General features: G+C 37.3%; 1 protein-coding gene and 1 pseudogene across 4 annotated transcripts in view; one reads left to right on the forward strand and one right to left on the reverse strand.

Annotated features, from left to right (window-relative positions):
* Pde8a (phosphodiesterase 8A) overlaps positions 1-27827 on the reverse strand; it is a 143870-nt gene that overhangs the window by 95547 nt on the left and 20496 nt on the right. The window lies entirely within an intron of this gene.
* LOC124973104 (general transcription factor 3C polypeptide 6-like) lies at positions 1522-25673 on the forward strand (annotated as a pseudogene).

A 27827-nucleotide genomic window follows, 5' to 3' on the forward strand; every position in this document is an offset into this window, starting at 1 on the left:
ATGCAAAGATAGTCTGTCTTCAACAGGGAAGTTACAATCTCAATGAGGCAAGAACAGTGATGATTACAAAGTGTGCTTCCTGCTGTTAGAGGAAGGCACAAGGAGTGATGGGGATAGAAAGACCACAGAGGTCAAGAAAGATTTCCTGGAAGAAGTGATCTCACAGCTCATTCTTAAAGCGCCAGCAGGAATGAGCCAGGAAGAGAAAAGAGGGAAGGAAAGGTAACTACAAGAAAAAGAAATTATATAACTATCCAATTACCAACATTTTGGCTGTGGACAGCCAATTCCAGCAAACTCTGATTCCTTGGAAGCCAAAAATGCCACCTTCCTTGAAGGTTGTTTATGCCATTTGTATATGATGTTCATTATCTTATTTTATTTCATTTTTGCAGAACTGGGGATTGAACCCAGGGCCTTGTGCTTGCAAGGCAAGCACTCTACCAACTGAGCTATATCCCCAGCCCTAATCTTCAATCTTTTTGGACTCTCCTCCTTTCCTTAACATTTGGAACAGCCACGCCCCTCCACCAATGACCTGCCATCAACTTGGGGGTGTCACTGTCCACATAAATAACCCAGCTAGCAATGTCAACAAGTTTCATCCCACATCAGTAATCTTCACCTCCACTCTACTTCACTCCAAACCCTCACAGTCCAAAAGTGTCCCACATTGGAAATGCTAACTCTAATACCCTAGTCTCCAACAAACTTACCTATCCTACTGGCAGTCCTGAATCCTATTCTTCTGTTAATTCTCTGACCTCTGATCCTTGCACTCATGTTCTATTTCCCCAGTCCAACTCCCCATCCTGTATAGACCCTGGAGTCTGAAACTATGATACATCACTCAACCACCTCTCCAAAGTCCCACTCTTTTGTTCCACCTTTTGCTTCTACACCTTGGCTGCTGAACACTGCTGGACAAAATTACAGGGCCTTGTAGACTAAGGCCATGAAGAATAAATGGTCCCTATCACCAGCTGTCTGGTTATCCTTTGATCAACCCGACAAATCACTTACTCCCCATAACACTCTCCCTAACCAATGACGTCCTCAAGGCCTGTATTTCTTTACTCTTAGGATATGATCTCACTCCTATTTCACAAAGAAAAATGAGGCAACCATGCAGTAACTTCATGCCTGCAAACCACCTACAAAAATAATAACATTCACTTCCTTTTTTCCAGTGTCTTCCTAAAATAAGTGTCCTTCCTCTAGCTCAGAGTTAATCCTACCACATAAGCCTACCTTTTCAGGGATCCCTCAAAATAATTTTTTATCCTGATCATTCATTTTTCCTCATTCATTTCTTTCTCTCCCTTTAATGTGTAAACATGTTCATGTATTTTCCATTCAACAAAATGAACAAAATCTTCTCTTTATTATACAGAATCCATGACATGCTACCATGCTAAAGCCCCGTCTGAAAAAAGAAGCCTTGACTGATTTATTCTAGTTGATATAATCTGTGTCACAGATGACATTAAAAAAAAAAAAAAAAGCATGTTTAATATTACAATGTTCATTCTTGTTGACATCTCCTCCTTCCCTGAACACTTGGAACATAGTCACACCCCTCCACCAATGCCCTGGCCCATCATCTTGGCAGTGGACCATGGATTACGGCTAGGGCTAGAGGGCAACAGATGGGTGGAGGCAAACAGTGTCCAATCCATCAAGCAGGCGGTAAGAGCTGAACTCCATTAAGTCCTCTCTAAAGAGGTGTAAGACAGGTGAAGTAACCATGAGTCTAAATCACTGTTGAGATCTTGCTGCTCTTTTCCATAAATCTGCTGTGTATCTCAACCAAAAAAGATTTGAGACAGACACCTAAAAGACAAGCTGTCCAAAAGCACCACTCAGGAGTTAAAACTCACTGTTTGGTAACCATCATGGTTTTGTTTCAGGCAAAAATCAATGAATACTAAAACTAGTTGTGGGAAGTTTAAAAAATAAAGAGGTATTTACGTAGTCTCAAATTATCCCCTCCCCCAAGATATTTATTCATTTTAGACTAAAACAGTGAGGAAAAACTAGAAAAGCCCACCCTAATCCAGTGACCACAGGGAACATCATCAGTAACGGAACCAACAGACAAAAGGTACCTTCTGCTGTGATGCATTGAGGGACACTTCACCTCTGTGGCATTCCTGCTCAAAGCGTACAAACTGAATCTACAGTGAGAAAACATTAGACAAAATTAATATAAGAAAACCTATACAAAATAATTGGTCCGTGCTCTTCAAAAATGTCCAGATCCCAATGGATAAATACTGAGGAACTGTCTCAGATTAAAACTAAAAAGATATGATAACTAAATGCATAATCGTGGACTGGATACTGATCAGAAAATAATAATTTTTTCTTTTGATATTATTTGAGTTTGTGCTGCTTTAAAATACAGGCTGAGTATCCCTAAGCCAAGAATGTGAAATCCAAGTTGGGTTTAGTGGCCTATAATCCCAGTCACTAAGGAGGCTGGGATGGGAGGATCACATGAACCCAGGAATTTGAGGTCATTCAGAGCAAAATACCAAGACTCTGTCTCAAAAAGAAACATTTTTTAAATTAAGGTATGGGCTATAGCTCTAAGAATGCTTGTCTAGCATGTGCAAAGCCATGTGTTTGATCCCTAGTACAATCTCCACACACACACAAATAGTAATAATAATAATAAAAGCCCTCAATAAGGTGAAGTCTATATAAATATTCCAATTTTTTTTTTAAAAATCCACAATCTGAAAAACTTCTCTGGTCCTAAGCATTTTGAATAAGTGATGTTCAATTTGTATCTTAGACTGAATAATTTATAAACAATATAAATTTACTGCTCACAGTTCTGGAGACTGGAAAAATCCAAAGCAAGGAATTAGAAGACTCATTGTCTGGTAAGAACCCATTCCTCAATGATGGCGCCTGCCTCTTCTATAAGGGCAAGAATCCCATCCTCATGTCCTAACCACCTCCTAAAGGTTGCACTTCTTAATACAACTGCATTGGCCCAACATAAGAATTTTACAGAGGGGATACAAATATTCAAACTTGGCAGCCATAAAGGAAATAAGTGGGACAAAATACAAATGTGAATAAGTTCTGTGAATTAGCTAACAGTACTATAATCATGTTAATTCCATGATTTTGACAGCTGTATTGACAATAGACTATCCTTGTTTTTAACACTGAAGGGCTATAAAAGGACATCAGGGGGAGATCCAAGATGGTGGAATAGAGGAGGTCATGCACCTGGCTGCTCTGTGGCATGAAACCAAGAAAGCAGGCAGCTTCTCAGCAAGGTGGGTGAACAAAAAAAGACAGGGGGAACTTTACTGGAACCTAAAACTGGACAGTCAAAGCAGACCAGAGACACAGGACATTGGATATAATGAAATAAGGAAAAAGTGCCCACGGGCACAGTTGCTGCCACAGCCAGGCCAGAAGCTCCAACCAGTGAGGTCCCTCTATAAGCATAGTAGAGGGATAAGGGAATTAAAGGAGCCTGCATATATGGGAGGTCCAAGATGTATCTAGATACAGAGTGTTTAGAGACCAAGAACACTGCCCAACAAATCGAAGGACTCAATGCACAATATCCATTGAGGTTAAAGAAGTCACCATCTCTCTAGGCAGTTTATGGAGGGCAAAGTAAAGAACCATTTTGCAGCTGTGGTTTGAGGGGGCCAGCAGCTGAGGAAGCTGATTCCTGGCAAACCCAAGTTTGGCACAAAATACAGGCCCAGTAAACATATACTACACAACACAGAGCGTGCTTAAGTGACCAGAAGAAAATCAAATGTGGAGAGAGGTTTATACAGGGGACAACTGTCATGGAATCCCACCCAGTTCTACCTGTGCCCTCCAATTCAGCTGCTTGAAGGATAAGCTGGGAAACATGCATCTGGCCAGGAACTCGGAAGAGTGGGGGCAGGAGAGACTGGAGACTGAAACTAAGACCAGGAAACAAGAGGTCTGTAGGTGACGTATAGGACTAAGAATTGGCTCCCCCACCACATGAGTGGAACACAGGGAAGATCCCTGGGGTGAAGTCTTCCAGCATGGACCAGCAAATACTGGGTGCTGGAGGTGTGTTAAGTTAAAATCTCCAAACCAATTAGCATTCACTGAAGAGTGTGAAGTCCACATAAGCCTAACCTCTGCCTCCAGGAACTCTGTCTATGGGATTACCTCTCTCATTCTAGCAATCCAGAGCTTGAAGCATCACACTCCAGAAGATGCCATCTAAAACCACTGAGAAGAGAAGCTGAGAATATTTTTAACCCAGCAGAAAGAATTCTTTAACTTTTCATCAAGATTATTTTCTTTTCTTTTTTAAATTCTTTTTCACTGTTTAATTGTGACTTTAATGGACATTTATACAGTTTCTTAAATTTTTTTTTCTTCTCATCTTTAGCATGAAGCCAGTTATTTTACATGGATTAGTTTTTTTGTGAACTAGGATGTTTGATTAGTATATTTTAGTTCTGTTTTGTATCTTTTATTTGTAATTTTTAAAATTTTTGCTCTCTATATATTTACCTCTTACCTGTTTCCCTTGTTTCTTTTCTTCTGCTAACAGCCAATCTCTATTGTTCTCTTTCACTCTTCCTTTAATCTTTTACTTGTCTTCTTTCCTCCTCCCTCATAATCATCACATCCTATATCACTTCTGTTCTCTCCCTGTCTACCATTAGAAAATATAAATCCTTTTGCAAACTTGCTGTTTTTATTATACGAAATAACTGATCATATCATTTCTGTTTATTGTGATAATTAACATTGTAGACATCATAGTAGGACTTATTTGGTTTAATGCTGCAAATTGTTTGCATTGGTTGTTGTTATTATTTGTCTCCCCTAAACAGTGAGGTACTGGAAACCTTCAGGGATACTACAAGTCCACAGGGTAGAAACTCTACTGCCTCTGATTCATACTGTTAGATGGGTAGACACATAAACAACATGAAAAACCAGGGGAACAAATCACCCCAAGCAATAAAATAAAAAGAATTCATCAATACCACATTGGAAGAAATGTCAGAGAAGGAGTTTAAAATGTACATGGTTAAACTGATCTATGAAGTAAAGGATGATGTAAGAGAGCAAATACAGGTAGCAAAACATCACTTCAATAAAGAGATAAAGATTCTGAAAAAAAAAAAAATCCTTGAAATGAAGGAAATAATAAACCAAATTAAAAATTCAATAGAAAGCATCATCAACAGACTAGGCCTTTTGGAAGACAGAACCTCAGACAATGAAGACAAAACATATACTCTTGAAAACAGAGTTGACCACAGAGAGAAAATGTTAAGAAACCAGGAAGAGAACTTCGAAGAATTATGGGATAATACGAAAAGACCAAATTTAAGATGTATTGGGATAGAAGGAGTTGCAGAGATACAAACCAAAGGAATGCACAATCATTTCAATGAAATAATATCAGAAAAATTTCCAAATCTAAAGAATGAAATGGAAAATCAAGCATAAGAGGCTTACAGGACCCCAAATGTACAAAATTACAACAGAGCCACATCAAAGCACATAATAATGAAAATGCTTAGCATACAGAATAAGGATAGAATTTTAAGGGCTATGAAAGAAAAACATAAGATTAAATATAGGGGGAAACCAGTATGGTTCTCAGCTGATTTCTCAACCCAGACCTTCAAAACTAGGAGGACCTGGAATAACATATACCAAGCTCTGAAAGAAAATGGATGCCTCCCAAGAATCCTACATCCCACAAAATTAAACTTCAGATTAGAAAATAAAAACCTTCCATGATAAACAAAAATTAAAATAATTTTTATCCAAAAAGCCTGCATTTCAGAATATTCTCAACAAAATCTTCCATGAAAATGAAATGAAAAAAAGTAAAAAAATATCGAAGGGAGGAACTACACTAACAGAATAGTCAATCAAAGGAGAAACTAATTCAAATTAAAAATTAGAAATAAACCAAAATGACCGGGAACACAAATCATATCTCAAAAATAACTTTGAACATAAATGGCCTAAGATCATTAATTAAAAGACAGACTGGAAGATTGGATTTAAAAACAAGACCCAACAATATGCTGTCTCAAAGAGTTTCACCTCATAGGCAAAGACATCCACAGACTGAAGGTGAAAGGATGGGAAAAAAATGTATCACATGGGTCGTGTAAACAAGCAGGAGTTTCTATCCTCACAGCAGATAAAGTGAACTTCAAGTCAAAGTTAATCAGAAGGGACAAAGAACTTTTTATACTACTTAAGGAAATTATACATCAACAAGACATAACAAACATAAATATTTATGCCTCAAACAATGGAGCATCTACATACATCAAACAAACCCTTCTCAACTTCAAGAATCAAATAGACCACAACACAATAACACTGGGTTTGAATATCTTTATCCATATATATGAATACAAATATGAATACATATGTAAAAATATACATAAAAATATTTAAATGGGTATGGATTTGTATATAATTATTTTTCTTTGGAGATGATGTTTACATTTTGTAAGATATAAGGTATGATTGTGTAACTGAATATATGTGAAAAGTTAGGGGTAGAATTTTGGTTGCCATTCGGGTACATATATATAAAATGTTTATAAACATATATGAAATATATATGTGAAAATATATATGGATATTCAAAGCAATCTTTATAATTTTTGTTTAAAAGGCTCATGGTTATAGGTAAGGTTAGGTTTAGTTCTGAATTACAGATTTGGTTTAGGGGATGGGTTACCTTTGGAATATATATATCAATACATATGAATATAAATATAAATATTGAGGTAATATATATCAAAATTTATATATATACTTTTATCTATATATATTTATATATATATCTATTTTATATATATATACTTTTATATATTTTTAAGGTAAGCAATATTGATATATTACATGTGAAATCTGGGTTAGGCATATGGAAATAAGTATATATATAATGTCTATGGGTTTTTATGTGAATCTATGAATTTATATCCCTAAATACATAGGTACATTCATGTAAAATGTTATGGTTTATATGTGTAGAAGTTTCTGAGGTGTACTGGTAGGTAGAGTACTAACATAGAAAAATAGGGTTAGCTTAGGGATTGAAATTTTTTTATCCATATATAGGAAGACAAATATGAATACATATGTAAAAATATACATGAAAATATTTAGATGGATATAAATTTGTATATAGTTATTTTCTTTTGAGATGAATGTTTACAACTTGTTTTAGTTATAGTTTATGATTATGTAGCTGAATATATATAAGAATGCATAAGTAGGAATTTGGCTGCCATTAGGGTATATTCATACATATGTAAATGTATACAAACACAAACATATATAGAAATATATGTGAAAACATATATGGATATTCAAACTAAAAAAATTAAAAATAATATAAAAAAGAAAGGGTCTGAGCTCAATGCTCAAGATGACGGACTACAGGGAGGCTGTGTTCCTTGTCACCTGCTCCATAACTCGGGTTTCAAGCAGAGGAAAATCTGTTTCTCTGTGAGGCAGTCTTTGCTGCTCATTGATCCCCTGCTGTTTACCCCATTTGTCCATCATGATCACCCAGCATCTGCCAGTATATCACCTACTTTTTGAGTGCAGATCACTCACTGATTGCCACCTATCATCTGCCATTTGCCTGTTTGCCTGCCTCTCACCTGCCCATAGCCTGAATTTCAACTACCCATCACCTACCACCCAAGGTTCACCTGCCAATCATCCACTGGTAGCCTGCAGACCCCCAGCATATCACCTGCTGCCCACTGTTACCTGTAAGTCCACAGGTTTGGTTACATGTGGATGCCACCATTTTGGGACAACAGTCATGACCTGCAGGACTCCCAGTCCAACTGGCCACACCCTGCCTCCAAGACCCCTGGCCCAACTGACCATGCCCCACTTGGACTCAGCACCTGTGCCCCACACTGCAGCTCCCCATTTGCCAACATGTTTGTTAGCCAGTGCAGCCATCTTGGATTATCCTGGAAGTGGAAGCTGCCATCTTTAGGTGGGACAAATCCCATCCTAAGACACCTGGTGGAGACTAGAAGCTCATTGTCAGGTACCTCTCAAGCATCAGGCTACTGTAGCCTGGGAGGTTTGAATAATATATGACTGTTACAGTGAAGATTCTTTTTCTTTTCTCCTTTGTGAAAATTTTAAAGTTTTTATTTCTTTACTTTTCTCACTCTATTTTCCTTTTGTTTACCTGTTTCCTCAGAGTCTGTTTCTCCCTTTTCTCATACTAACAACCAACATCTTTTGATTCCGCTTTCATTCTTCCTATGATCTAGTACTTCTATATACTCTTATTTTTATGCCATTAACAGTTACATCCTATACCCCTCCCCATCCTCTTTGTCCACCATTAGAAACTATAGAATTCATTGCAAATCTACTGGTTATACTGTAAATAATAAGTGAACTCATCCTCTCTTTTTATTATGACAATACTGTTAACATCTTCATGGGGGTTTTTGGTTAGGGCTGCATACTGTCTTCTGGGTGCTGCTAATAATGATCTTCCCCCTTAAAGAAGATGTTTTGGAAAACTGCAGGGTCGCTATAAGCCTATAGGGGGGAAACTGCAACAACTAAGATCCGCACTGCTAGGGGGATACATTAACAACATGAAAACACAAGGGAAGAAAGTGTTCCAAACAAACCAAGATTTAATATTAATTGAATTCAATAACAATATGGTAGAAGATAAGTCAGAAAAAGAGTTCAGAATACACATAATTAAAATGATTTGTGAAGTAAAGGATGAGATAAGAGAGCAAATGCAGGCAATGAATGATCACTCCAATAAACAGTTAAAAGAGCAACTGCAGGAAGCAAAAGATCATTTCAACAAAGAGAGATTCTGGAAAAAAAAAACAAAAAATAAAAAACAAGAAATCCTTGAAATGAAGGAAACAATAAACCAAATAAAAAACTCATTAGGAAGCATCACCAACAGACTAGATCACTTGGAAGACAGAACCTCAGACAATGAAGACAAAATATTTAATCTTGAAAATAAAGTTGACTAAACAGAGAAGATGGTAAGAAATTATAAACAGGAACTTCCAAGAATTATAGGATACCATGAAAAGACCAAATTTAAGAAATTACCAGGACTAAGGAAAGCATAAAGATACAAAGCAAAGGAATTAACACCTATTCAATGAAATATCAGAAAATTTCCCAAACCTGAAGGATGAAATGGAAAATCAACTACAAAAGGCTTACAGAACACCAAATGTACAAAATTACAATAGATCCACAACAAGGCACATTATAATGAAAATGCCTAACATCCAAAATAAAGATAGAATTTTAAAGGCTGCAAGAGAAAAGCATCAGATTACATATAGGGAGAAACCAATATGGATATCAGCAGATTTCTCAGCCCAGACCCTAAAAGCCAGAAGGGCAACATATTTCAAGCTCTGAAAGAACATGGTTGCCAACCAAGAATCTTATACCCAGCAAAACTAATCTTTCGATTTGAAGATGAAATAAAATCCTTCCATGATAAACAAAAGTTAAAAGAATTTACAAATAGAAAGCATGTGCTACAGAACATTCTCAGCAAAATATTCCATGAGGAGGAAATGAAAAACACCAATGTAAGTCAGTAAAGGGAGGAACTACCCTAAAGGAAAAGCCAATCAAAGGAGAAACTAAGTCAAGTTAAAAACCAAAAATAAGCCAAAATGACTGGGGATACAAATCCTATCTCAATAAAAACCCTGAACGTTAATGGCCTAAACTCATCAACCAAAAGATATAGACTAGCAGATTGAATTAAAAATAAAGGCCCAACAATATGCTGCCTTCCAGAGACTCATCTCATAGAAAATAACATCCACAAACTAAAGCTAAAGGGATGGGAAAAAACATACCACACACACAGACTCAGTAAAAAAGTGGGCGTTTCCATCCTTATTATCTGATAAAGTGGGCTTAAAGCCAAAGTTAGTCAGAAGGATAAAGAAGGACATTTCATACTGCTTAAGGGAACCATAAATCAGGAAGATGTAACAATCATAAATATTTATGCCCGAAACAATGTCTCATCCATGTACATCAAACACATCCTTCTCAATTCCAGGAACCAAACAGACCATGACACAATAATTCTGGGTGACTTTAACACACTGCTGTCACCACTGGATAGATCTTCCAAACAAACTAAACAGAGAAACCATAGAACTCAATAACACAATCAATAACTCAGATTTAACAGACATATATAGAATATTCCATCCATCAACAAGCAAATACACTTTCTTCTCAGCAGCACATGGTTCCTTCTCTAAAATAGACCATATGTTATGCCCAAAAGCAGCCCTTAGTAAATACAAAAAACCAGAGATACTACCTTGTATTCTATCAGATCATAATGGAATGAGATTAGAAACCAATGATAAAATAAAAAACAGAAACTACTCCAACACCTGGAGACTAAATAATATCCATGAAGCATGGATAACAGAAAACATCAGGAAGGAGATAAAAAAAATTCTTAGAGGTAAATGAGAAGGACAACACAACATATCAAAATCTCTGGGACACTATGAAAGCAGCACTAAGAAGAAAATTCACTACATGAAGCACATTCAATAAAAGAAGGAAAAGTCAACAAATAAACAACCTAATATTACAGCTCAAAGCCCTAGAGAAAGAAGAACAGATCAACCCCTAAAGTAGTAGAAGACAAGAAATAATTAAAATCAGAGCAAAAATCTATGAATCTGAAACAAAAGAAGTGATTGAAAAAATTGATAAAATAAAAAGTTGGTTCTTTGAAAACATAAACAAAATTGATAAACCCATAGCCACACTAATGAAGAGGGGAGAGAAAACTAAAGTTACTAAAATTCATGAAGAAAAAGGAAATATCACAACAGATACCACTGGAATACATAACATAATTAGAAGCTACTTTGAAAATCTATACTCCAACAAAATAGAAAATCTTGAAGACAATGACAAATTTCTAGAGACATATGATCTTCTCAAACTGAACAGGAGGACATACACAATTTAAACAGATCCATTTCAAGCAATGAAATAGAGGAAGCATCTGGGAGCAGACAGATTCTCAGCTAAGTTCTACAAGATCTTCAAAGAAGAACGTACACCAACATTCCTTAAAGTATTCCATGAAACAGAAAAGGAGGGAACCCTTCCAAACTCATTCTATGAAGCTAGTATCACTCTGATACTAAAACCAGACAAAGACACATCAAGGAAAGAAAACTTTAGAACAAAATCTCTGATGAACACAAGACGCAAAAATTCTTAACAAAATTCTGGCAAATCACATATAAAAACATATTAAGAAGATAGTGTACCACAATCAAGTGGGGTTCATCCCAGGGAAGCAACGTTGGTTCAACATCCAGAAATCAATAAATGTAATTCATCACATCAATAGATTTAAGGTTAAAAAATTTAAAAAGATAAAAGAAAGTTATAGGTATGCAAATACTTTAGTATGGAAAATTAAAAGGTAAAAGAAATGTTTCTTGATGAGAAAGTATTTTGTCTGGTAAAGTAATATTCTTGGGCTAAAGTTCAAGATGAAAGAGAACAAACTAAGATGTAAATTTGTGAATGTCTACGTTAAGTCACAAAAGGTTTATGGAAAGTAAATCTCTAAAAGTTTGTGTCTGATTAAATTGGCTATAATTAGCACAAAGTTATTTGAACTTTAATATACTGATACGAAGCAAAGTCTGAAACACTGATCTGCTCTTACCTATCAATAATTTTCTTATATTAGGTTTTATTACTTGAGGAAACTAAGTCTTAAAGGAATTAAGGTTTGTACCTGTTTTAAAGTCTTAAATGATTACTTTGGAACTTGTTAAACAACTGTTATTTAGGTTATAACAATATTGTGACTAGGTATATATAACTATGTATACATTTGAGAATTGTCAGCCTTGTCTAAGTGTTATGTAAAAGTTTATAAAATAAAAGTTTATGTAAGTTTACTGGCAAGACAACCAATAAGTGCTCTCTTTTATACATTGTAAATGACATAGAAGGGCCACAATGTCATTTGAAGACCTGTCTTATATCTATCTGTTTGCTTTGACTAAGTCAATTTCTGATGATTAATGCCGTTTGCTAAATGTATAAGAGATTTAAGGCTATCTTTTAATTTTTGTTAACACATGCAGACCAGGGATTATTGTTACATATACTCTGGATTCTTAATTGTACTTTAAAAGGCTAAAAAAAAAAAAATGACATCAGATATATTTATTTTCAAATAGTTCAAAAAATAATAATATGGATACAGATAATATGAAAGACAGTAAAATGGGGCTGGGGAGATAGCTCAGTTGGTAGAGTGCTTGCCTTGTAAGCACAAGGCCCTGGGTTCGAACCCCAGCACCCAAAAAAAAAAAAAAAGAAAGACAGTAAAATAACATTTCAGTAATCTCAGTAAAGAGTATGTAAGAATTATTTGTATTCTATTTTTTCAGAATTTTCTATAAGCCTAAAAATATTTCAAAGTTTTAAAAGTTGTTTTTCTTTTTGTTTTGTTTTGTTCTTTCTCTGTTTTTTACAAGCACAGAGCTTTGAATACTACAAGGAGAAATTGGCTGAAATCACAGTTCTGGTAAAGGACTTCAAAATGCCTTGGCAGATAGGGTACATACAAAATAAACATGGATGCAGGATCTAGAAAAGTAGCAAGTTGATTCAACTGGTATGCTTCAAAACATGTACCTGAGAGAGACTATATCATTTGCAAATGACCAAAAGCATTTTATATAAGGAGGTAATGAGTCTCCTGTGACTTTTTCCTGTCTTTATGGCTCCTTCTGGTGAAGAGTGAAAAAGAAAAGACAAAATTTTTTTTAAAACGCTCATATACGCATCACCCAGATGATTCAGTAACTATCATACTTTTGACACATTTGCTACATTTATTTTCTTTTTCCTGTAATATTTTCAAGAAAATTCGACATTTTCCCCTAATAAATAATTCAGTCTGTGCATAGAGATTTATCTACCCAGACACAATTCCATTACTATACCTAACAAAATTAAAAATAATCCTGTATATCATCTGTCATCCAAACAAATTTTCCTAACACAAGCACTTTTGACTCCAATTCTTCACAACAAAGTTTTAATCTGGCATCATGAACCAACTTTGACCTTGCTGCCTTTTTAGAGATGGAAGAAGAGAAGCAGCAAGCCTGGACTGCCCTCAATCCTACCCTAAGAACCTGCTACTATGAGAGTCCAGGATACAGAACAAATTCTACAAGACGCAAAATGCCAAAATCTGTTTTTAAAACAGATAAAAGTGTTTTCATGATAAAACCAAAGAGTAAATGTCCTTAATGTAAAGGGCACTTACACCTCAAAATAAAAATGACCAAAGAGCATAAGCAAAATATATGGCAAAAATAGAAATAATAATTCCAAAAATACATTAAAAATGTTTTACTATAATCAAATACTTACATATTCAAATGATGACTTGCTATTTGTGGTTCAAATTAGCAAAGCTTTTTTTTTTAATTGGGATGGCAAAAATATGACTCTATAAATGGGTATAACCTCTCTAGAGAACAAGTTGTCAGTATGTTCCAAGATCCTTATTCTAATTCCAGGAATTATTCTAAAGAAATTATAAGATACACATACACAGTCATATCAATAAGAATTTATTAGCAATATTATTTTTTTATTTATAATATAGGGGAAAAAAAGATGATATGGAGGCTAAACACCTAAATGTCCGAAAGTAAGAGAATGAGTAAATAATTCATGACTTGTCCCCAAGATGGAAGTACTAGACATTAGTGTTGCTGGAAGTGTGGCTCCTGGACTGGTGGGTTTTGGTCTACAATGAAATATAGAGTTTAAACCAGAATGTGAATCAATCACAAACATTTTTTAACAGCAAGACATTCTGGATGAAGTCATCAATGCATTAATTTACATCTGGCACAGGTCCCTTACTTTGTCCTGAAACTATAAGAAACAGTTTGTCTGCCTGGAGTGGTGGCAGGCTTGGGAGGCTGTGGCAGAAGGATTGCAAATTCAAAGCAGCCTCACCGAAAGCGAGGCACTAAGAAACTCAGTGAGACCCTGTCTCTCTATAAAATACAAAATAAGGCTGGAGATGTGGCTCAGTGGTCAAGTGCCCATGATTTCAATCCCTAGTACCTCTCCAAAAGGAAAAAAATTAAAAAGAAATGGTTTGTCTACATGACCACTTTGAATGCACTACTACAAATGACCTCCAGAACATATCCCCAGTTTGCTTGCATCTCTCTATCTCTCCGCCAAACCCAGGCTACCTCTCTGAACAGTTGCAAAGGCCCTTTAGCCTACTGATATTTCTGTGCCCCCTATAATTCCTTTTCCACTCAGTAGCTAAAGTGATCATTTTGAAATGCCCATCAAACCATGCTTACTCGGGATATGTTACAAATAATATTTTAAATCTCAAGAACAATTGCCTGGAAACAAATTGAAATTTATAATAGGAGAATAATACCCAATGGAAGAAACTAAAATGGTTAATAAATTAACACCAAAAAAGACTTACCGGGTCAAGGACTCTCAACACATCTTGTCTGGTTCTCCTTCCTTTCCAGGTCCACAAGAGGATTACCCTTCCCCACCCCTTGCAGTTAGGCCACCAGAATAGTTTTACCCAAGAGCCTGAGCTGTCACTGAAGCATTTAGCTGAGGATGTGCAAGCCCTCCAGTATTTCTTGCTCTGACACAATAAGGATTGAAGTAAGTATTAAGATGGCAACATCATAAGATGGTAATGCCTCTGAGTTTTGGTTAAACCCCTTTTTATCTTTTTTCTATGCATTTTCAAAATTAAAATTACACAGTAACAGAATCCTACCATTTTTTTTATTACCTCAACATACTAAATATTTTCCCTATCATCAAGTAGCTGATAATAACTATTGAAAGCTCACCAACTACTGAGAAAATAAAGATATTACACTACAAAGTTGAGAGAGGGATAGCAGCAACATTTACTTCTACCACTCTTGAGTATATCTCACCCAACACTTCAAAAAGAAGCAAAATGAATAAATAAATACTTTCTCCACATAATTTCTTTCCTTGTTCCTTTTATTCAGCATAAAATCTGGTAAATTTTAATGGAAAAAAAACTAGAACTTTCTTGACACAATTATAAACAAAACTATTTATATCAAAACACTGTCCTCTCTTCTTTTTAACATGTACTGAAGATATTATCCAATGCAATTAGATAAGAGACTGCAACTAGTGATCTAAAATTTGGAAAAGAGGTAAACTCAATTTTAAATAATATAATATGTCTGGGAAACCCTAAAGAATTGATAAAAGAAGTACTACAAATCAGAGAATTTAGCAGGTTATACAATAAACATATCAAAATCAATCAGCTTCATTTATTTTTTAAAATCAGTTAGAAAATCTAATGGGGAAGAAAATCCTAATTGTAAAAGCAAAAAAATAATATTTAAGCATAAGCTTAATTAGTATAACTATGGGAAGAGGTAAAAACAGTTCCCTAAAACAAAAGACCTAAATAAATTTAAAGACATACTACATTCTTAGATAAGACGACACATCATCGTCAAGATATTAGTTCTCTCTGTACAAATTTATACACTTAACATAATCCCAATAAAAATCCCAATTTTCTTTTTGGAGTTGAGCAAATTGACTAGAAAGTTCATCTGTTAAAAAAAAAAAGAGGTTGGCACTGTGGCTCAGTGGTAAGGTGCTTGCCTAGTACATGAGAGGCCCTAGGTTCAATCCTCAGTACCACAAAAATAAAATAAGGGTACTGTGTCCACCTACATCTAAATATAGATATAGATAGATATATAGATATTATATATATATATGTATATGTATATATATATGTGTGTGTGTGTATACACACACACACACACACACACACACACATGTATTTTAAAAAACAAACAAAAAACAGGCAATGATAGGCAGGAGATCCTGAAAAGGGAAATAAATGAGGGCTAGTTTTAACATATTAAACATACATAAATGCTTCATAATTAAAACAAGGTAGTAATGGTGCACACTAGACTAATTAGACTCTCAGAAGAGAAAAATCCAGATATGGACAGAATTGTGTATGAAATTTATCATAAAGGCAGTATATTAAATTAGTAGGGGAAATGGTGCTGGGAAGAATTCCACAGTCATATCAATTCACCAAGATAAGTTTCAAAGGGATCAAAGAATTACATGTGAAAAATCACTGAGTGCAAGGGTAAATATTTTATAACATGAGAGTGAGGAAAAGTTGTCTACTATGACACAAAGTCCAGAAACAATCAGGAAAACATTATTAAAATTAATTGAACCATGTCTCATACATGCTAGGCAAGTGCTCTACCACTGAGCTACAACTCCACCAGCCCAGTACTACAGATTTAAACCATTCTTTTTCTAAGAATAAAGATGAATCTTCCATTTTAGGTACCTTCTATTTATTGAGTGTTCATAATTTTTTAGGCACTAAGCAGACCATCTTACATTCAAAAGTTAATTAAATCTTAATAACTACTCCCATTTTACAAATAAGAAAAAGCTGGAGTTATGTGACTTGCCAAAAGTCAAAAAATAGGGAGTGGTAGTCTGGGATTTGGACTAGTAGTATCTGGCTGTAGACATGTCTCCTAACCACATTACACAAGAAGGAAAAAGCCCAACAAAAATCATCCAAGAAATAAAGTCTAAATGTAAATGTATGGTTAGCAGGAGCACTGCATTTGGCTAAAAGCTGTCACATTAGCATGGTAAATAAGAATGTGCCATTTTCCTTTATCTGGCTGAAAGAAAAAACTTTAGTTAAGGGGAAAAAAGCAAAATTGAGAATATTTATGATACTTGCAAAGCTGTTCTCAGGGAGGGGATTGGAGAGGACAGCCAATACTTCAATACTAAGGAAAGAAAAAGGAAATAAGAACTCTGGAACTAGCTTCCAGGACATATTTCTCAGGCTTAAAATAGACTTGACCTTAGGATTGTCATGAGAAAAGTCAGAACAAATGAAGTCATCATATATAAACTGCTCATTTTCAGAAATGTGACTAGTGGGCATAGAACTAAGTTAAAGGACACCAATGAGCCAATACTGCTTCCCTCTCTCAGTTGAGTTTTCCTATAAGTCACCCTTTAAGGTTATTAAGGTTATGATAATCTCCAAAAATGTTTCAGGCAACCTTCACAGGGTTTCAACTTCACAGCTCCTTCAAGTTCTCACTTCCCTGAACTATAAAAGTCAAAGGACAGAGAGGGATTGTTGTTCTCTTTGGAACAGGGCAATTTGGTTCATTCATCTGACAGTACCTGTGAGTATAGGCACAGTAGTGCCTAAAACACAGAGACTAGCTCGACTGGCCCAGCCTCTGCTCTTCCAAAACTCACACACCAAGAGCAGATTAACAGGTGAAATCAGAGCTGTGCCACCAACAGTACATCAAACAGGGAAACTATACCCAGTATGTGTGGAGAAGGAAGGAAAAGAACTGCTCAGGGAAGACTGCCCAAAGGATGGGTGACAAGGAGGAAGACTAAGCACATGTCAAGTCCCTAAGACCAGAAGGAACACACAGATAACGTATGAAAACTCTAGCTCAAGTACAATACATACTGAGGTGGGGTTTAATAGAGATCTTTATTGAAGGTTAACGTACAGCAAATAATATAAGTGTGTAGCATGGTGAATTATCGCAAAGTGAACTCACCTGTACAACTACCAGTAGGTAAAAAATAAGCACACTACCAGTAAGTACCCAGAGTCCTCACACCTTCTCCAAATCAGTACCCCTCCCTCTTCCCTAGAAGTCAGCATTCTCCTGAATCAGGCACCACATTTCTGTCTGAGCTTGAGCTTCATAGAAACCAAATCATATAACATACTCTTGCTCTCTGGTTTCTTTTACTCAACTTTTATGAAATTCATCCATGCTGTTGCACCTAGCAATGGTACTTTCATTTCCATTCTTATAAAGTATTTCATTTTTTGCTTATACCACAACTTATTCTCCTTTTGATGGATTGTGGGATTATTTCTAGTTGTTAGTTAGTGTGAATAAAAAGTACAATGAACATTCTAGTACTACATGACTTTTGGTGAACACATGTTGGCTGTAAAACCAGAAGTAGAATTGGTGGGTTAGAGAATATGCTTATTTTCAACTTAAGTAAATATTATCAACAACTTTTTAATCCTTACTAATATACATTCCTAAGAGTTTATAACATTTGTGTATACTTGACTTTTGTACAATAGACAAGATAACCTACCACAGACTGGAGAAAATCTAAACACTTGACCAGGAAAAAGTGACGGCCAGTGGTCCCTCTTCAAACTAAAATCCTTGTGTGTATTTCTTCACATAATTCCATCATTTACCTGCCAAATTCCTAAATTTTACAAAGGGTAAGCATTTAGCAAATCCCATTACAAAGAGTGATTTGTAACCTCATTATTCCCAGGTCATAAAAAACATGAAGGAATAGAATTTCATTAGTCTGATTATAAAATATTCTATTACCTACAGTCACAGATTTTTTTTAATATGTTTTAGTTATTGATGGACCTTTATTTTATTTATTTATTTGCAGTGCTGAGAATCAAACCCGCTGCCTCACACATTAGGCAAGTGCTCTACCACTGAGCTACAACTCCAGCCCCCCACCAAATGATTTTTTAAACAACCACTCTCAAAAGAAAAGAGGCCTAGATTTATATCATTTGTACCATATTAATAAGTAGAAGAGAACCAGACTTGGTCAATAGGTTGGTTCTTTAGACTTTCTGTGCCTAGGCCCAAAATGAAAATTACTTTTCTACTCTCCTACCCTTCTCCACTTTAAATGCTTTCATCCCCTAAACCGACATCCCACACATACACCCAGGAAGAATAAGGCAAAGGGGCAGAAGTTGAGTGAAGGGTACTTCCCTCCCTTTTCTTTCTTTCTTTTCTTTTTCTTTTTTTGTTATAATGTGCCCACCATCAGAACAGGAGCCTTGAAGACAAAAGACAGGTTGGCCTAGAAGCAGGGTGCCCAGGAAGCCCCAGAGGCTCGCTAAGGTACAGTCCCGCCTCATTACTCAGAGCTGGAGAGAGAGGCAGCATCCACAGACAATGCAGCAGACACTGCCGCAGGGAGAGTCAGAAAAAGGTGATGGCTCAGCAGTCAGGGTAGGGCAGGGTGGGGTGAGGGTGGCAGCAAAGTCAGAAGAGTCAGAGGAGGAGAGGAAGTCCTTGTCAGGTGATAAGATCTCATTCTTGGGGTCTGGGGTCAGAAAAGGTTTGGGCAAATGTAGAGAAGATCCCAGTGGTGGGGCAAGCGAAACACTGGCAGGTAGTCATGACAGGGTATAAGAAACAAGGCCTGCAGCAGGCAACAAGGCCTGCTGCTAGGCCCAGTGGGTGGAACCAGAGTGACTAACTTCCTCCAGCTGGACTGGAGTTACAGAATATGGAGAAAGTATCTGGTGGAGAGAAACATCTAGCCAAGATTTCCAGGGAAAGGTAGAAACAGGGATCCAGGCAGACCATTACAGGTATCAGAGGATGGATAATGGAATTCTAAAAACACTGAAACAGATGTAATTAACCCATATTTCAATGACACAAGAGCAAATGTCTCCTGGTTTCTGACACCTCCCCGGGCTTACTAACTACACAGGCACAGAGACTCCTGGGAAAGTCCTGGAATCAGACCCTGCAAAGGCCACAGCTACCCTTACTCCTCCAGATCACTCCACTACCACTCTCAAAGAGGCCCCTCCACTCCTGGCCCTCTGAGTCACATCACCCAGGAATGCCACCTTCACCACTTTCCCTTGACCTCTAGGCCATTCACATTCATTAAGGGCCTGAGTGCCCCACGTTCAGTCTCTGACCATCATCCTGGGCAACATCAAGGTTCATATCACAACACCAACCCCTCATAGTTTCTTACCTTTGATTGTGACTGTCTGCAGCCCAATCCCACTCTGGGCACCCCTGCACAGTTACACCTCAGATACCAATTGGCAGAATGTCAAGGAGCAATCTCTGACCACAATCTCTCAATTCATCAGCTCTCCCTCAGACATTCTCATTTATAATAATAACCATTATTAACAAAAATAACTAATAAACACTAATACTCAGGGAGTGTTTACCATGTAACTAGGCATTATTCATATGCTTGTCATGTATCAACTCATTTCATCCTGATGACAATCCTCTGATGTATGTGTTATTATTATTTTACATGATTTGAAATCTGAGGCCAGAGAGGTTAAGTAAATTTGCCCAAAGCCCCACAGATATAAAGTGACAAGAGCTTGCACATGAAAACAGGTGGTCTGGTGCCAAAGTGTACATTCCTTTTTACTTTCTTTCCCTTTTTCACATTTCATTTAATATACACAAAAGTACATATGTCATAAGTATACTAGTAGATGCATCTTCACAAACTGAACACACCTGTACAACCAGCAGCCACCCAGATCAAGAAGCAACATCACCAGCACACCAGATGTCCCCAGAATCCCCTTCCAGTATCACTATGACTTCTAATAGCATAGCTCAGTTTTGCCTATTTCTGCACTTTTGTGATTGGCTGCTTCTGCAGTCTTCACTACCACACACTGAATTAAAGGTGCTCAGCTATTAGGCACTGTGCTAAGCCCATAACCTCCAGTCTCCTTTAAATGATGCTTCCTAGCCCTTATCTTCACCTGTTCTCCTAGGCCCCTAAGTGCCCTCTAATGTCTGTTACTTCTGTCAAATCCAGTCCCCTCACTCCTGTTCTCTCATCTGCCTTGTCAATAGCTAGTGGACATTAGAGTGGCCAAGTACTGCTGAAGAAAGAGATCACACAACCTTGTAAAACAGCACATAAATGCAAAATGTCCCATGGTGGCTGAGCACCAAGCCTGCCTGGGTGCTCTCTCCCTCCATGTTCCTGATCACTCCTCTCCTCATAAACACATATTTATTAGGGGAACACTGGTAAGCACCCCATCCCTCAAAAGGACCCAGGAGAGCAATTTCTTTGGGTCTCAGCTCAGAAACAACTGTTCCTGAGTTACTGCTCAGTTTCCTCTTTGATGAGGCTATGGAAAACTCAAAGCCAAATGTGACAGTCATACATGTCCCTGTGGCAAGTATGTCCACAGACCGCTCTGACTCCTGACTGCACTGATTAGCCCCCATTGTGTTCCCTTGGCCCCAATTCCCTTTTCTATTTTTAATCCTACTATAAGTATTCTTGAAGTTACCTCAAAGCCTTTTTGAAACAAAGCCAGGTAAGGCAGTTCCACTGCTGAGGTGTCACCTCTCTGCTGTTCTCTATGCTCTGAGGAATGAGTCAGGCTAAATCTTGATGGCATATATTTGTTACCACAGGTGTATGATGTGTCTGTGTGCTGAGCCAGGGGCTTCTGGTTGTGTATATGAGTTTCTTAGACAACAGTCCCTAGACACTTGGCAGGTTATTCAAACTGCTTTACTGAGTACAACATGATTCTCTCCAAATGTTCTTTCGGAACCACATGGGGCATCTTTCCCAAAGGAGGTCCTATATAAAATCAACAAATTTGACAAACTATTCAAAAGGGTTTGGAACATTCAACTCAAAAAATTAAAATTCCTATACTAATACAGAGATAATATACAGCTATAAGCCAAATGCATTCTGCAATGTGTATGATATATCTATTATATACACCTGCTGGATGAAAAGACAAATTTTAGAGAAGCTGCTAAAACAAAACATGGGGAAAAAAAATCATGTGTCTATGTTCCACTCATTTTGGTAGAAATGTCATAATTTATTCTTCAAAAGAACTATATATTATTCAAAGAGAAATCATTATATAAGGGTTGTTAAAAGAAGAATTTTAAATAATGGGATGATCCCTGCTTGTAATTCCAAGGATGTGGGTATCTCAGATACCATCAATCAGACCTTGCTTGGGTATGTTCGAATATTCAAAAAACACCACAGAAATGTCAGCAATGAAAGAATATGGGGGCTGGGGATGTGGCTCAGTGGTAAAGCACTTGTACAGCATCTGTGAGGCCCTGAGTTCAATCCCCAACACCGCAAAAAAAAAAAAAAAAAAGAATATGGAGCTTAAGACCTAGGCTCTATCCTTTCTCCCTTTCCATTTTATAAGACAACTGTATCAATCAGAATGCTTGTGGCTGCAAGCAAAGAAAATTAACCTCAAACTATCATGTGATAAAGTGGATTTAATGGCTCCTGCTAATGCGAAGTCTGCATCAGATCTTGTGGACTTCAGGACTCCAACTCTAACTCAGCAATTCTCTAAGCTTGTTCTCCAAGAGTTGGTTCTGCCATTGTGGTGTGGTGGTGTTTCCCTCCACCAATTCACAGCAATTGGGACATTTTGCCTCACATGCCTGTCCCTGAACTACTAATTGGGACCAGAGGCTTCCATGCCCCGCCCGGCCCAGGCCTGGGTCATGTTTCTATTACTGAACCAACAACTGGAGCAAGGAGAATGTGAGCACACACCCTGGAGTAGGAAGTGAGCTCAATTCCATCCAAACTACACAACTGACATGTATGGGAAAGGAGGGAAAATAACAAATGTTACCAAGAAGGGTGGAAACTGGCTAGCTATTCAAACCCAGTTCCTCTTCTTCCTGGACACTCAACTAGACCACATTTCCCAGTCTTTGGTGAAGTTAGTATGACCATGTGACCAACAGAATGTGAACAAACTGACACGGACCACTTTCAGACCTGGTTCTGGAAAACCTCTCACCCACGACCCTCCATGCTCTTTGGCCTTCTGTGAGCTTGCCGAGACTTGAGAAGCACAGTGACTTTGGGACCCATGTGTTGCAGACAGCAGAGCCACAGATGATCACCTGAAATACCTATTTTAAACTTTACATAATCGAGACTTGTATCAAGGTTGAGTCTTTTTTATGTTTTTCAATCTGTTCTTATAGTCAGCCTCTCTTAACACGTGAAGAAATTAAAATCCACAAGGATAGATGACCCACCCAAAATATACCTAGCTTAAGAATTAGAACACAGGATGCAATGATCTTCACTGGAATGCCAAAAAAAAAAAAAAAAAAAAAAAAAAAAGAATTAGGAACAAATAATAACTAGAAAGTACCAAGTAAAAAAAGGAGTAATGAAGAACAGAGTAATTTAATATCTTTTTAGGCAAACTATGCAGGGTAAGAGATAAGGTCAAATGAGAAGGCTTCTATGTCAAAAAATTGATGAAAATTTCCGCTAAGTTATCCTTCACTGTCTCCTAGCAAACAATGCAAACTATCTGAGTCAGTATAAAGAATGACTGTCATTATACATGAAAGTGGCATTAATTCTTAAACTGAGAAGCATCTGGGGGCTTGGGCAGAATTCCAGTGCAAGGGCAGCTTTGTTCTCTCTGATCCTTCCTTCATCTGGATATTCCTCCCAATTCCGAATGCCCAGTTTTGTGAAAGGTATTGCCTATCATGGAGGCCACCCACAGGCCACTGGGGCAGGCAGGTAGGTGTTCCATGCTAGGCCCATCTTGGCTCCTCCTCTGGATTTTTCAAGTTGGAACTAATGAAAGAGCATCTCCATTCATAAGCTACAAAATGAAACTGTTTCCTACTGTACAACAAAAAGCAGCCCAATCACCATCTTTAGTAATAAGAGAAATGCAAATCAAAACTACACTAAGATTCCATCTCACCCCAATTAGAATGGCAATTATCAAGAATACAAGCAACAATAGATGTTGGAGAGGATGTGGGGGAAAAAGGTACACTCTACATTGCTGGTGGGGTTGCAAATTAGTGCAGCCACTCTGGAAAGCAGTGTAGAGATTCCTTAGAAAACTTGGACCTACCATTTGACCCAGCTATCCCACTCCTCGGCCTATACCCAAAGAACTTAAAATCAGCATACTACAGAGATACAGCCACACCAATGTTCATAGCTGCTCAATTCACAATACCCAGACTGTGGAACCCACCTAGATACCCTTCAATTGATGAATGGATAAAGAAACTGTGGTATATATATATATATATATACAATGGAATATTACTCAGCTATAAAGAATAATAAAATTATGGCATTTGCAGGCAAATGGATGAAATTGGAGAATATCATGTTAAGTGAGATAAGCCAATCTCAAAAATCCAAAAGACGAATGATCTCACAGATAAGTGGATGATGACACATAATGGGGGGTGGGAGGGGGGCAAGAATGGAGGAAGGAGGGACTGTATAGAGGGAAAAGAGAGGTGGGAGGGGTGGGGGGGAAGAAAAAATAACGGAATGAATCAAACATCATTACTCTATGTAAATGTATGAATATGCAAATGGTATGCTGTTACTCCATGTACAAACAGAAACAACATGTATCCCATTTGTTTACAATAAAAATTTTTAAAAAATTAAAAAAAAAAGCAGCCCAAGAAAAAGAAGATAACTTAAAAGGGAAAGATGGAGCAAATTCTGGTTTCATTTGTCTCAGGGCCAGCAAACCCATGTCCTTCCCTTGGTTTGTTTATGTAAGCCAGACTATGACAGCCCAAAAATTCCTCTTCTGGCCTCAGAACACACTGGACTGATGTCACTTGCAGTCAAAAGAATCCTGACCAATATACATTCAGCCTCCTCTGTATCTGTGGGCTGTGTCCACAAATTCAACCAAACATGGATAGAAAATAATAGGAAAAAAAACTGCATCTGTACTGAATTTGAACAGATACTTGTCATTATTCCCTAAACAATAAGTAAAACAACTATTACACAGAGTGTACAAGTATTATAAGTAATCTAGACATGATTAATGATGTGTTGATTATATACTAATATTGTATTATTTTATATATAGAAGTTGAGCACAAACAGATTGTTCTGGGGGAAGGGTCCTAGAACCAATTCCCCTGTGCATACAGAGAGACAAATATAATCAGGAAAAGAGTTTCAAAAAACCCATCACAGTAAGAATGGAGAAGTGCTGGGAAGGTACCTTAGAAGCAGTTTGTTCTAGTGGAATTATTAGGAATTACTGATTCAAACTTTCTCTACAAATGTGAAAATAAATGCAAGATTTGGGGAACTGACACTAACAGGCCCATTCTACAACTGGATAGCTATGTTCTTTGCTGGGGAATATGAAAATATTCTTAGAACCTATGTTATATCTGAAGAAAACACTGAAAATGCAGATGCAGAAGGCAATAATAAAGCAGTGCTAAAATATTAAATACCATACAATGAAGAAGTTCAGCATGACAAGAACTCTTCTGACAAAAAAGAAGGAAAGAGAAGAAAACATTGGTGGGGCAGAATGGCTACAAATAAAAGCTACTGATTTCTCCTATAGACCCAACATGATCTGTAGCTTTCCACATGAAAATGAAGTTGAAATTGTAACTCCAGTCTCAGATAAACCCTTGGAGTTAGAAGAGCAAGAGAAGCAAATGAAGGACAGTTCAAATCTGATTTATGAACAGAAGAAACCACTGTACTTGGATACAGAGGAATGTGGTCCTCTTGCTGATATCCCTTCTTTTGAAATGGAAGGCTCTAAGTTTTTTATGGAAACTCAAGATGCTGCCTTAGAAATCACTCCTAGTTAAATGATTTTCATAATAACTAGTCATGAACTTTTTAAAAAAGACTACGCTACATAATCGACTGTGTAACTCTCAGTTCCATACACTTTACTATTTTTCCTGGCCATATATTTCCAGTTATGGCACAACTTAATACACCAGAATTATTAAGTACCAGACATGAATTAAAACTTTAAAACATGTAAAAGAAACAAAAAAAATCATGTGACATCTCACTAAACTAAAAAAATTAAAATGAAAAATACAAACATACCAAAGTATAGTTGGGATATAAGAAATAAGTACAGTTCCTAGCTAACAACTTCTTTTTGTTACAATATTTAGCCTTTTGTCCTGAAACAACTCTGGAGCAACTCCAGAAAAATCAAGGTGTAGAAGCACCTTTGTTATTCCTCACAAGCCCCTTTCAACCACAGTTGAGTTTATTAATGAGGTGATTTATAAAAATCCCTTGGATAATCATAGGTTGGTGAGCTAGCTGTCAGGGGAATCTACCAGGTGATTAGAGGGCTGAAATTTTCAGGTACCCCTCCCAAAAGACAAGAAAGAAAAGAAGAAAGGGGCTGAAAGTTGAGCTGAAGATCAATGGCTAAGGATTTACTCAATCATGTTATGTAATGATGTCTCCATAAAAATCCAAAAAGATGGGTCAAGGAGCTTCTAAGTTGTTGAAAATGAACACACCATGTGTTAGGTGGGTGGCACACCTAACTCTCTTCAGGGTCAGAAGCTGCTGTGCTTGGGACCTTTCCAAACCTTGCCCTATATATTTTCTCCATCTGCCTGTTCTGTGTATTATTTAATATTTCCTTCATAATCAACTACCAACTTAATAAGAAAATTGTTTTCCAAGATTCTGAGTCACTCTAGCAAATTATTGAACCCAAAAAAGAGGTAAATTATTGTTATATCATCTCAGTTCTAGCAGATTTCCAGGTTAGTGGTCAATGCTTTAATAAGTTGTCACAGCTAGATAAAAACTGGTGTCAAGCTCATCACAGAAAAGTCTATTTGTCCCACATTCTCATGCAGTAATCTCATAACTCAATACTCAGCAATGTGCCATTCACTCCAGAAGATCTCTGATTTGTAATGACTGGAAAACTTCTTTAGGTGCCCCACATGGTAGGCCACTTCAGCAGCATCGAACTGCACCATTCAGAGAGATGCCATTCACACCCTCCGCTGACCCCTACAACATCCATCTGCTCTCTGGGCCATAGCCAAACAGCTAGGAGGGACAAACACCCAGAGCAGCCCCAGGTCCTCCCCATCATGAGTACACTTGACCTTGCCCAGAAGAACCCTCCATCCTATTTTAGTCTTGCTTTGTTTCTGTACAGAAATGACACAAACACAAAATTCTAAGGGATTTGTTCCACCCATAAAACACTTCCTCTAACAGTTACCTACTTCTCTCCTAGAGCCCTACCTTCACCAAGGGTCTTTTGCTGTTCTGCTAAATTGGGGAGAATTTCTTGGCAGAGCGTTGGCAAGGAACTGAATGGCTGAAATGTCCAAAAGTCACTGACTGTGAGTACCTGAGGTGTTTAGTGTGTGCAAAACAGGATAAAGCTGGAGAGGCAGCAGGAGCCCAAGCAGACTGGGCCCCAGAGGACAAAGAGAGGAATGACTGTGACAAGGTGGAGTGACAGAGGGCTTTAAGCAGGGCTATGGCACAACCATGTCTGCAATGCTTACTCTGCTCCTTTTCTGAACCTTTGGCATTAGGTTCTGATTCACTGAAAACTACAGAAATGAGATCTGAAAACATACTATTCAGAAAAATAGATAAAGTAGAATAGAGCTTCCAGAAAATTTTCTCGTCAAAGAGAAAAAAAGAAATTATTTTAGCAAACTGGCTCTACAGCAGTAGAGAAAGCTAAGAATACTGAGGACAGGGGCAAAGCCTTCACAGCCATCATTGAGAAGCTGGTGGCTCTACACTGACCTGATGGGGTAGAGCCAGGCCCATTATGGAGTGCCATGCTCAGAGGTCTGTCCAGGCCTGGATATGGGAAAGGACCTTGCCCTGACTGGCAAGTGTCTGCACACAGAAAGCAGAGGTTCATAGGAGCCTTGACCTGAGACCACTTCCAGCAGGAAATGAAGACAGTAAGCAAACTACATCGTAGAAAAGCTAGCTCATAAACAACC

Source organism: Sciurus carolinensis, chromosome 2, assembly GCF_902686445.1.
Source record: "Sciurus carolinensis chromosome 2, mSciCar1.2, whole genome shotgun sequence".
NCBI classification, from domain to species: domain Eukaryota; kingdom Metazoa; phylum Chordata; class Mammalia; order Rodentia; family Sciuridae; genus Sciurus; species Sciurus carolinensis.